General features: G+C 42.1%; 1 long non-coding RNA gene and 1 pseudogene across 1 annotated transcript in view; both read left to right on the top strand.

The window, feature by feature from the left end:
* Positions 1–434: 434 nt before the first annotated feature.
* LOC103671481 overlaps positions 435–13,088 on the top strand; it is a 29,784-nt gene continuing 17,130 nt past the window's right edge. Inside the window, exons 1-3 of the long non-coding RNA XR_570904.2 lie at positions 435–1,034; positions 3,232–3,401; positions 8,337–8,504. This is a non-coding gene — a long non-coding RNA (uncharacterized LOC103671481). The remainder of the gene's footprint in view (positions 1,035–3,231; positions 3,402–8,336; positions 8,505–13,088) is intronic.
* Positions 8,994–11,817, top strand: LOC103671480 (annotated as a pseudogene).

The raw sequence follows: 13,088 nt of genomic DNA, 5'->3' as shown, positions 1-13,088 counted from the left end.
ATCATCGCCCATTGAACAAACTTTCCGCGCGTCTCCCCCCTGATTGGCTGCGGCCTCCGTCACTCTGGAGACCTAGGCTGGTGTTCTTGGAGAAGGTGGGCTTTCCCCGGATGTCAACATCACGCCTGCCAATCAAATCGTAGTGCCCTCTCCCGAGGCCCGGCCCTCTTCCGGACGGGGTTACCAATGAGAATCGCCCCTCCCTGCAATCCTCTCACGTGATTGGTAGGCTCCGCAGTACCGGAATACATTTTCCCGGAGCAGATTGGCCATCGCTGCGGTTGGCCTCGCCCCTCAAAAAATGAGGCGCTAGAGAAGACTTGAAGATCATTGGTGGAAGTGGATGCCCCTCCAAAGGTCTGAGGTAACTTCTTCTTGATTGGTTGGAAGTGGCACTTAATACGTGGCCGTTTCTGACTGTGGAAGTGGATGGTCCCAAGTGAAAGCAAGAGTGGGAGGCGAGTCCCTGGTGGCGGGGAGGCGGCCGACCTTAAAGGAGCTGCCACTGTGGTTCTTCTAAAGCCTGCTCTGTTGGGAAAGGCAAAAGCGAAGCAAGAAAAATAAGTGACGGTACAGGAGGTGTGGTCCCCAGAAGTGGAAGGGACAGGGCGGGCTCGGGAGAATACCCTGCTTGTGGCCACGATGGTGCTGAAATTGCAGCTTGCTAGAGATGCCGGTGACCTACAGAGGATCCAGTCTATCTGACACGCCCCCTTACTCGTTATAAAGGGAAGGAGCCCAGGCCCAGTGCGTTGCCCTCATTTGTCTGAAGTCACACACCTAGTACTTAAGGCTCCGTGACTTTATCCAAGCCTTCCGACCCTGGTGTGTCATCCTCTGTACCTCACTATGGGGCTCCGACGAAGAAAGATAAAACTGCAAAAGTCCAAACTGCAGAAAATTTGTATGTTCAACTAAGGCATTGGAACTTTTCACACAGCAGTTAAAGAGACCCTGAAAATTTTTGAGCAGATGAATGAAACGGTAAAATGCGTCCATCAGCAGCGTATTCAAAAGAATGACACCAAAGACAAGTAAGCTAGCTGGGAGGCTACTGCCTCATCAAAGATGAAGATTTTTTTCTTAAAGACATTGGCATACAAACATGCTCTAATTTCCTCCTTCCAAAAGCAAAACAAAAAGCCCCACTTCTTCCTCCACCTCCTGCCACATTTCCCTACTCTTCAGAACGGCAAAACTCTGCAGTGTTCTAAAATCCTTGTCTTCAATTCCTCTTCTCTCCCTCTCAAGCACACTACAGTTGGTCTTTCAACCTCACAATTCCACCAAAACTGTTCTCACTGAGGCCACCATTGCTAAAAAGACAATTCTGTCTTCACCTTATCAGCGATATTTAACCCAGTAACTCAGTCCTCCCTGCGAAAACCCTTTTCACTGGTTTTCCTGCCCCAGAGGCCCGGTCATAACCCTCATTAGGTGTCATTTTAACTGAATCACCTTAAAGACCTTATCTCCAAATACAGTTACATTCCGAGGTACTGGGGGGTAAGGACTTCATAGGAATTTGGAAATGGGGGTACACAGTTCAGCCCCTAACACCTAGATATTTTCACTTATTTTAAGGCTCTGTTACCTTCCCCGTGAAGCCTCTCCTGACCACCCTTTTTAAAAGTGAAACATCTCCCACAGATCACTTCCTAAACACCCCCTGCTTTATTTCTCTCCTTAGACTTTAAATACTGAAATATATATACCTGTTTTGTTTATTGTCTGTCTCCTTCTACCCCTATATAAGTTCTAATGAGGAATTGCTCATCGATGTATTCCTAAATAGAGCCTAAAACAAGGCAAGGTGTTTAGTGTTTGATAAATATTTGTTCAATGAATGAGCGAATGCATTCAACAGGACAGAAGGGAAAGAGACAAATGGAAGGGGAGATTGTATTTGCTGTAGATTGAAGGGGGTGATTAAGGAAGCAAGATCCCAGAGTATTAGGGGAAGCAGAGGTATGCCTTCCATGTTGAAAGTTGAAGAAGTACCCCTAAAGAATAACTTAACTTTGAAAGAAAAAATAGGTGAGAGAGTTCAAACTAGCTGATCATGATTTACTTAATAAAACAGAAAATAAGATTTCCTGCCAAAGTGATATTTAATAGATAATATAAGAAAGGTGTCAAAAAAATTAACAGGAGCTGAAAAATGATTGTTGACTATTTGTAATGGCCCATTTGAAATCAGCTAGTGTGTATATGTTTGTGAACCTAGTCTTCATGTTTTTTTAACTTTTTCCAAAAAATGATCATGGCATGAACAGTAATCTGAGCTAATGAATTAGGAGTCTGCTTGCCATCTGCAATCGATGTGAAAGTTTTATTTACTCATTACCATTTAGCAAGTACCATGGGAATAAGGATGTGAACAAAACAGGCATGGTCCCTGCCCCTCTGAAGCTTAACATTTCTCTAGTTAAGGAGACTGACACTACTTTAATAATCACACATATATTTATATTATGAAAACAAAGTAAGTGCCATGAGGAAAAGGCACAGACAGAAGAGCACAGTGGTGGAAAATGCCAGTAAGGACAGTCAAGGTTTATACTCAGAAAAAAAACATGCGAATATTTCCATTTTGGAAAAAGAAGAGTCATAATCATGAGTCATGGTCAGCTGACTGGAAGAATAACTTGAAGGAGGGAAGAGAGAAGCTGCCGGTTTGGGGACAGCATGGAGAGTCATGGTGGCTGCATGGGAACCCTGGACTAGGAGTGTGAGTTCTTCAGGAAAGTGTAAGAGTACTTGGAACCAGGCAGGATAGCTGATCAATGAGCCTGAGCCAGGAAAAGAAGCTGGTGCTTAAGTATCTGAACCAGGGTTGCCCAGTTGATTCTAAAACTGAGCATGGTCTGGAAGGTGAACAAAAGAGGTCAGTGATTTCGAATCATAGGCTCAGTCTATTAGCGGAGAAATTCTGTACTTGGTGCTGCCTGAATTTGCCCTCTGTCAAGAGCTTTCCTAAAAGCCCCGCTAAGAGGGGCGCCTGGGTGGCACAGCGGTTAAGCGTCTGCCTTCGGCTCAGGGTGTGATCCCTGCGTTGTGGGATCGAGCCCCACATCAGGCTCCTCTGCTGTGAGCCTGCTTCTTCCTCTCCCACTCCCCCTGCTTGTGTTCCCTCTCTCGCTGGCTGTCTCTGTCTCTGTCAAATAAATAAATAAAATCTTTAAAAAAAAAAAAAAGCCCCGCTAAGAGACTTCTGCTTACCTTTCACAGGCCAAGAAGATGTACAATAGTCATCCGGAGCTAAAAAGGAAGCATACTGCCTCTCTGCTGGTGAGGATGAAGGAGAGAATTTATAACCCACACTATTGCAATTTAATACGTGTACCTATATAGAAAGTGCCTGCTTGGATAAGTTTCAACAGATGTATACACCAGCCAAGGTAACAGAACATTCCCACCGTGCCTGAGAGCTTCCTTGTATCTCCTCACAGGTCCTTCTTCCACCCCAGGTCCTGGGTAATCACTGATCTGTCTTCTGTCACAATAGATTTTCTAGAATTTTTAATGTAATTGTACGGTATATGCTCTCTGTGTCTGGTTTCTTTCACTCAGTATAATGTTTTAAAATTCATACATGTTCTTACATGTTGCAACACTTTCTTTATTTTTATGGCTGAGTTGTATTCCATTGCCCGTTGGTATACATTGGGATATTTTGGGGCTATTGAAGATAAAGCTGCTATGAACCTGTATGTACAAGTCTCTATGTAGGTGTAAGTTTTTATTTCTCTTGAGTAAATCCCTAGAAGTGGAATTATTGGCTCATGTAGTTGATGTACGTTAACTTTATATGAATCTGCCAAACAGTTTTCGTCCTCTGGCTAGGTTAGCCAATCCCCAGGTGAAGGCTGTGAGAGTATAAATTTCTGTGGTTTTAAGCCATTGCATTTGGGGATGGTTTCTTACACAGCGTTATTATGGCAATAGTCAACTGATACAGCCCTGTATATTTCACTGTGCGGCAAACTCTATTGGGTGCCTACCCATATAAATTCTTCCCTTTGTAAATGCTTTGAATTGCAATCTCACTAAAAAAGGTATATAAATGTCCAATAAGCCATTGGACAATGTGTTCCATTGTGTTCCAAAGTGGTTTCAAAGTGGTTTCATTTTACACCCCTACCAGTGGTGTGTGAAAGTTCTGGTTGTTTCATATCCTCAACAACATTTGATATTGTTAGTCTTTTAATTTTTGCTTTTCTAGTGAGTGTGTGGTGGTATTTCCTTGTGGTTTTGTTTGAATTTCCGTGATGACTAATGATTTTGAGAGTCCTTTGATGTGCCTGTGTAACATTTATACATATATGGAACTCATACCCTTCACCTGGGGGTCAGTCTAGCCAGAACACGCCTTTTTTTTTTTTTTTTTTTTTTTTTAGAGAGAGAGAGAGCAAGAGTGTGGGGGAGGGGCAGAGGGAGAGAGAAAGAGAGAATCTTTTCTTTTTTAAGATTTTATTTATTTATTTATTTACTTATTCATTTATTTAGTGAGCAAGCAGGAGGAGGGGCAGAGAAAGAGGGAGAGAGAGTCTCAAGCAGGCTCTACACTCAGTGCAGAGCCTGACATGGGGCTCAATCCCATGACCCTGAGGTCATGACCTGAGCCAAAACCAAGAGTTGGACACTTAACCAACTAAGCCACCTAGGCACCCACAGAACACATCTTTTGTATGGCAATTGCAAAAACACAAGAAAGATGAGTGGAAGTCTACAGGGCCTCTTAAAACTGGAGTCAGAAGTGCAGTATTGTCACTTCTACTCATATTCCATTGGCTAAGTGAGCATATGACCAGGCCCAACATCAATGAAGCAGGAAAATATGCCTTGCCACTAGTGAGAGAAACTGCAAAGTCACACGACAACGGACACAGGCATAGGATTTCAGAGAGCAAAAATCCAGTCTAGCACAAGTGCTATGGGAGTAATCAATTATATCTGTGCCTGAGTCTAGCATGAGCCATTTGCTTCAAAGCAATACACACAATGAGATCACTCTATGTCTATTAGAACAGCTCTTTGGGAAAAAAGTAGCAAGTGTCGGGGAGGATGTGGAGCAGTTGGAACTCTCATTCATTGTTGGTCCAAATGCAAAATGGGAAAACTGTTTTGGAAACACTTTGGCCGCTTTTTATACAATTAGGCATACACTTACCATATGACTGACTGCACAGTCCCATTCCTAGGTTTTTACCCAAGAGAAATGAAAACATACATTCCCACAAAGTCCTCTATGTGAATGTTTATAGCAGCTTTCCTCATAATTGCCCAAACTGGAGACACTGATGTCTATCAACTAGTGAATGGATAAACAGATGGATGTACAGCCATGTGATGGAATACTACTTAGCAATAAAGAAGAACACCACACATACATATTTCAAACCCCTGCTTTTATATGTCTGCTAACATCCCTGTAGCCAAAGTACACCACACAACCCAGTCCAAAGTGAAAGGGCAGGGAAGCAGAGCCATTACAGTAAGAGGCCATGTTCACAGGGGGGCTGTGTATTACTACCACAGGGGAGAGAAGATTTGTGACCAGACTCTAGTCCACCACACCCATGATGAGTATTTGTTCCCTTATCTGAGCGACTGGGTCTAAAGAAATGCCTTGAGGCTTCACCAGGAGCATAACTGATAATGATCAACTTCTGAATTTACACAGTTGGGTCTAGTCCTGGACAGATATAGATGATCCTTTCTGGTCCCCTTGGACATCGCTCTAAAAGTGGGACCTGCAGGCATGTATGCATAAATGCAGGAACAAACCCCTATGTATATACTCACACATGTGCTATGTGTGTGTGTATGTGTCTAGTTATACTTGGTCTTCCTCCAAAACAAGTTGAGTCTCAGAGATTTTCAGAGGCTACTCTTAAGTAGAAAAAGGATTTTTCCCAACTGTTTTATAAATTGCAAAGAATCCTATTTCATAATGATATCAAGATTTTACATTATGCTGAGAAATATCAGTGCCTTTTCTTCAATCTTACCTTTTCACGATCAAACCCCTGTGTGCCTGCCAAGAATAGGAAAGCAGCCAGCATTCCCTTAAATGCACGAAGACCCTTGCACTGGAAAATTCTTACTCAAGGGCTTCATTATTTTTATTTTCTATCTGAAGGAAAGAGAGGAGGTAGTTTTATTCTTCCAGTTGTATGTAATTCTTCCAATTTAAGGCAAAACAGAGACAGTAAGCAGCACTAATTTTGGAGTGCTAAGTAACTTGCTGTATGCTCTGGGACAATCAGCTTCGTCCTGAGTCTCACAGCGTCTTCTGTGGCCATTTGTCCCAGGCACTCTTCGGTTATTTACGGTAGCTAGGGGCTGTCTTTGGTCGGTTAGTTCCATTTTTCTATAACGTTATGCCTCTTTTTTCTATGGAGATTATTTATACAACTTTACATATAGAAAAAAAAATCTAGGGGAGCCTGGGTGGCTCAGTCAGTTAAGGTCTGCCTTCGGCTCAGTCATGTTCCCAAGGTCCTGGGATCGAGCCCGGCTTCGGGCTCCCTGCTCAGTAGGTAGCCAGCTTCCCTCTCTCCTGTTCCCCCTGATTGTGCTCTCTCTCTCTCTCTCAAATAAATAAAAATTCTTAAAAAAAAATCTAAACAACCAGGTAACAATAAGTAAACACAAATGCAAAGTATCACTTTATATCACTAATCACAGATGAAATTATTTCTTTCGTGGGGCCACTAATATATTCTTTATGGTCAGCAAGTATAGAATAAAATATTTTTAATTTTGTTTTTATTTGGATGATAATTTTTTTAAAGATTTATTTTATTTATATGGGGGGGGGGAGCAGAGGGAGATAGGCAGTCTCACGACCCTGAGATCATGACCTGAGCCAAAACCAAGAGTTGGATACTTAACCAACCGTGTCACCCAGGTGCCCCTAGATTTTTTTATATGTAACATTGTAGAAATAATTTTAAAAATAATTTTTAAAATATTTATATTTTATTTTATTTATTAAAATAATTTAAATTTTTTTTAAAAAAATTAAATATAATTATTGGCTCATCTGGGTAAACCTCTTTGACATTTCAGGCCCAAGCTTGCATTTGTACTTATTGAATTAGCACCAAGTAATACTATTTTAATTCTCATAAGCAACAGAGAAAAAATAAGCTGCATATTTGTATATGAAAGATCCATTCCTGTCAAATAAAAAAACAAAAGACATGGTGTCCTCTGAAAGCAAGTGTTCTACATGCTTCAAATAAAGAAAAGTGGTGAGAGAATCAAATCCTCATACCACACATAATTTTATAAGGGGGCAGACTGAAAACTGTATCATACCTGTCAATATTTGAACAACTGCTTCCAGCTCTGATGTAATTGGGTTTAGACCAAATATCTCACAGAGAATGATGGTAAATTAGATTTAAAAAAAAACAAACCAAACTTTGAAGGTATTGGAAAGCAAACAAGGCATCTAGGATTCAAAGGGCTAAGAATAGGAAAGAAAGAAAATATAATGAGATCAGGGTAACATTCTCCATCATTCCCTGCCTGACACATTTGCTGAATTATAAACAAAAAAGTGCAGCCTAGAACCCAAGCAGAGAGGTGCCTCTTAGGGAGCTTTGAGGAGTCTCAGGGCTACCAGAACAAAATGGAGTTCAGGGCTAGCAAGAGAGCCAGGACTGGAAGGGCTCCAATCCCAGAGAAAAGAGAATTATTGAAAAGTGAGCTGGTATTCCAACTCCTTTTCCCACTAAGCATGTGCTGATTCCTTAGCCATGCACCATGCCGATAAGAGATCAGAAGCCCAGCAGAAAGAAGCAGACGAGTGAAACAGTCTCGTGGTGGTGGTGGTTGGGGGTGGGGGCGAGTCAAAAAGTGGAAGTCAAGACCCAGCAAGGAGTTGGAGCTCTGAAAAACACTTCCAGTTGAGACTCTAGACACACTACGAAGGGAAATAAGGACAAAGGGGAAATAAATTTGCCTTAAAAAACCAGCCTCAAAATACTGTATTCCTTAATTGGGTTAGGGTGACCTGCCCCTACTCTTTCTGCCAGAAGAAAGTTAAATTATCTCTGGAGAAGGAAAGCATTATATAGAGTTTCTATAATTATTCATACACAGTGTTTAGCATTTAAGCAAAAATCTACAAGTTATGTCAATAAATAGAACCAAGTGACAGAAAATCAGAAGAAAAACACAGAAATAGATGAGATCCACAGAAAATGGAGATATTGAAGATATCAGACACAGGCTATAAAATAATTATGATTAATATCCCAAGTGCATTTTCTTCCTCTGTGTCATTTCATGGTTTGATAAAAAGTTCATTTGTTTTCTAGCACTGAGTACTACTCCATTGTCTGGCTGGACCACTATTTATTTATCCATTCACCCGCTGCAGGACATCTTGGTTCCTTCCAGTTTTGGCAATCATGAATACAGCTGCTATGCACACCCACGTGCAAATTCTTGTGTGGATATAAGTTTTGAACTCCACTGGGTAAAAGGTAAGAGTTTATTTAGTTTTGTAAGAAACCAGCAAACTGTCTTCCGAAGAAGCTATACCATTTTGCATCCCGCCAGCAATGATTTAGAGTTTCTGTTGTTCCACATCCTTGCCAGAATTTGGTATTGTCAGCGTTTTGGACTTTAGATCCTGTAATAGGTGTGTAGCGGTATCTCATTTTAATTTGCATTTCCCTAATGACACATCATTTGAACATGTTTTTATGTGCTTATTTCCTATCTATATATAGCAAATAGGTATTTGTTCAGGTCTTTTGCCTATTTTTTTTATTGAGTTGTTCTTTTTTTTTAATTGTTGAGTTTTAAGAGTCCTTTGTATATTTTGGATAACAGTCCTTTATCAGATACGTCTTTTGCAAATATTTTCTCCCTGTCTGTGGTAAAGTCAACCTTAAGGTAAGAAAGATTACTAGAAATACAGGGGGACATTTTATAATCATAAATGGGTTGATCACTCTCTGTCTCCCAACATGGCAGCCCCAGCAAAAAAGAAGAATAAGAAGGGGAAGACTATCTCCCTAACAGACTTTCTGGTTGAGAATGGGGAACTGGTGGAGGAAGCACCTATGTCCCTAAACCAGTCAGCTGGGCTGATGAAACTAATAACCTGTAAGGAGATGGTTCAGCCATTTGGCACAGTACTGATGACCATGTGTATCTGACTCCTTCAGTTGACCATTCTATCCTGCCCACTGCTCCCTGGGCTGCTCAGGAAACCAATATCGAGCAGACCTATCTTCCTAAATTGGCACCCTCACTGCTTTTCTAGGAAATGTTCCCTGTTCTGTGACAGAAGACACAGATTAAATATCAGTGCAGTACATTCACCATATGAACCCAGCAACCCAGAGAGGTTGAAAGATTTGGGTTATGCTAAATTTGAGGACCTGAGTTGGAATTGCTTGCTCAGTGCCCTGAGCCTCAAATGAAGAGTCTCTAGGCAACAGGAGAATCTGAGTGGACCTTGCTGCTCAAACGCAGGATAAAAGCAGGAATGATCATTCTTCTGGTGGAGATAGAAATCAGGGTTCTGACAAAATAGATACACACTGGAGGGCCCATCTTGCGACAGACAGCTTTGATGCCTACCTGCCTAGAAGAGGTGATGATAGCTTTGGAGACAAGTGCAAGATCATTATGATTTTGGCCAATATCATAATGGGCATTGGGATGTGGTACCATGATGGCCCACACCACGATATGGATTGATATGGGGGCTGGGATCACTGTGATGACTGAAGCAGCAGAGACTATGACAGAGGCAATGATTCCAGGATAGGCAGTGGCAGAAGAACATTTGGCAGTGGGTACCATAGGGATGGTGTATACAGAGGAGGAAGGGACCGCTATGAAGACAGATATGACAGAAGAGATGATTGGTCATGGAGCTTCAGCAATGATTACTCTCAGGATGATTATAGGCATGTTGATAGAGGTGTCCCCAACAAACCGCGTCTAAAGCCTTGGAGTACTTCCAAGGAGGATGGTTCCTCTGCTAGCACCTCACAGACCATTTGAGCAGCCCGTCTATGGAGGGTCAAAGACTGTTGACACAAGTGCTAAAGAAGGAAAAGTAGAAGAGTAGCTATAGAAGGGACAGGGGAGAGAAGGAACAGAGGAGTGTCAGCTGGATGAAGCAAAACTAGAATGTCAGCCTTGGGAGAGATTCCAAGCTGGCGAAGTAAAGAAATTCAAGAAAGGAAATGGTTGAGGACAGGAAGTGAGTCATCTCAGGCTGGGACCTCAACCCCATCTGGCAGAAGTGCACCAAGGAGAGAGCATGAGAAGTCTCTAGAAAATCAAACACTCAATTAAGAGGAAGACTGTCACTCTCCAACTTCTAAACCTCCCAAACCTGAACAGCCTCTAAAAGTAATGCCAGGCCCTCCACCAAAGCAGAATGCTTGGGTGCAGCAAAGTTCTAGCCCTTCTGTTGGATCTCAGGGCTCAGACACAGAGCAGCAACCCCCTGTAGGGGGTGGGGTAGTTCCTGCTCAACCATCCGAGAAAGGACCAAACATGGAAAGATGAAAATTAAGTATGTGGGATGAATGTCCAAAAGGTCAAAGTGGGACCTCCAGCTGTGGTTCAGGAGATAAGGGAAGAAAGACCACTGGAAGGAATCACATAGGAATGATGGCAAAAGAAGTCAAGTGCCCCAATCTGAACCTGAGACAAAGAACCTGAAGAAAATCTCGCCTCCAAGTTCAGTTCTGCAAGCAGGTATGCTGCTCTCTCCATTGATTGTGGAGATGGGAATGAGGGAGAAGATTACATGGAATAGATCTCTACATCCTGTGCCTCCTCCTAGTCTCTCGCCACCCTGGAACATTCGAGAGCAAATCCAGCCTCTATCCAGAAAAGATAAAATAAAACTCACCATCTTCTGGGGAGGAAAAAAAAAAAGAGAGAAAGGGGCTCAATCTACTAGGATGATTTAATAGTTCTGGGACTGGGGGTTTTCTGGAATTTGTTTTAAAACAGAAAGTCCTGTGCACATTGGGATATATTTGTCACCTTTTATAGTGGCAAAAGATCAGGCAGCCTGGGTGTCAAACTAAGTGAAGTCTTCCTTGCGGTCTCTGGTTTGCTCCATCTCCCATCCTTCCACCAACACAGCCTCAGCTCCGCTCACCCTGCCTGAGAACCCAGTTTACAGCTCTGGTGCCTGCCTGCGCCTCCCCTCTGCGGCCACATGGCCAGTACATCTACCGTCCTGGTAGTCAGACTCCTTCTTTCTCAAGGATTTTGTATTCAAAGGAGGGAGAAAGGACAGCCTTTTCCTGCTCAAAAAGAAAAAAGAGGGTGAGGGGAAGAAATATATATACATATTTCTATATCTCTGGAAGAAGAAAACTGGTCACAGGGTTGCCTCTGGGAAAACAGGGTGGCCAAGGCACAAGGGTGAGAGGATAGGAGGGTGACTTTTTCCTTTTTCAGCAGATTTATTTATTTATTTATTTATTTATTTATTTATTTATTCATTCATTCATTCATTCATTCGTTCTCATACCATTCACCTATTTAAAGTGTACAATTCAATGGTTTCTAATATATTGACATATTTGTGCAACCAGGAGGGAGACTTTTAAATATAAAAAAGTCTTTTGTATATTTTGGATCAGGAACCACGATAGTATATCAATTACAACAATTGAAATTAGTTAATTAATTAATAATAAAAAAGTTGCTATTACCCTTGTGGTCTGTCATATAATCTGTCAGGAGCTCATAAACTGACTTTACTGTTTTCTCCTTGTTTCATACATTCATTCAATTTTCTTTTTTAAAAAAGATTTTTATTTATTTGAGAGACAGCGCGTGAGCAGGAGCACAGGCAGAGGGAGAAGCAGACTCCCCGCTGAACAGGAGCCTGATGCAGGACTCCATCCCAGGACCCTGGGATCATGACCGGAGCCAAAGGCAGACACAACCAACTGAGCCACCCAGGCGCCCCATTCATTAAATTTTCAACACATATTTTAAATTCCTAGGTTGTGGCCAGCCGCATAGGCACTGAGATTGCATACTCAGAAAGTAATCTTGGGGCGCCTGGGTGGCACAGTGGTTAAGCGTCTGCCTTCAGCTCTGGGTGTGATCCCGGCGTTGTGGGATCGAGCCCCACATCAGGCTCCTCTGCTATGAGTCTGCTTCTTCCTCTCCCACTCCCTCTGCTTGTGTTCCTTCTCTCGCTAGCTGTCTCTATCTCTGTCAAATAAATAAATAAAATCTTAAAAAAAAAAAAAAAAGAAAAGAAAGTAATCTTGTCCTCAGGAGCACACAATGTTCATTTTATATGTTCCTAGCAAAATTGGTATCCCTACGGAGGAGCAGCTGATCTATATCCTCTTTTACATTCTGCACCCCTCAGTAGTTGGGGATACACATTTAGTGCTTATGGGATACATTCAATGAAAAATAAAATAGGGCACAAGGCATACCCCAAACAGAAGGACCCCTCAATGTTTTAAGGAAAATATTGGTTGGGTAAATTTTGTTGCCAGCAATCAGGGAATGGAGGGAAGCTCCTCTAAAGACTGGGATCCAAGTTTACCCCCACTTGCCTCTCCAGGGACCTGCCTCTTGCAGAGCATTTCAGAATAGCACTCCATCCGCATTTTCAGGAGCTTGTCACCAAGCATGGATAGCACCATGAACAACGGGTAATCATACATTTGTTCTCATAACTCCCTCCAACTTGGCACAAGTTAGAACATTTTTAAATAGGTGTTTATGAGGGGGGTGGGGGAATGGGATAGACCGGTGATGGGTAGTAAGGACGGCACGTATTGCATGGTGCACTGGGTGTTATACACAACTAATGAATCATCGAGCCTTACATCGGAAACCGGGGATGTACTGTATGGTGACTAACATAATATAATAAAAAATCATTAAAAAAAAATAGGTGTTTATGTTCATCTTCAGTGTTCTCTCTTTCTTTCTTTCTTTTTTTTTTTTAAAGATTTTATTTATTTATTCGACAGAGATAGAGACAGCCAGCGAGAGGGGGAACACAAGCAGGGAGAGTGGGAGAGGAAGAAGCAGGCTCATAGCAGAGGAGC

This window comes from Ursus maritimus, unplaced genomic scaffold, assembly GCF_017311325.1.
Source record: "Ursus maritimus isolate PB19 unplaced genomic scaffold, ASM1731132v1 scaffold_6, whole genome shotgun sequence".
Classification (NCBI taxonomy): Eukaryota; Metazoa; Chordata; class Mammalia; order Carnivora; family Ursidae; genus Ursus; species Ursus maritimus.
The sequence above is the reverse complement of the archived record's forward strand: the minus strand, read 5'-3'. Positions and strand labels throughout refer to the sequence as shown.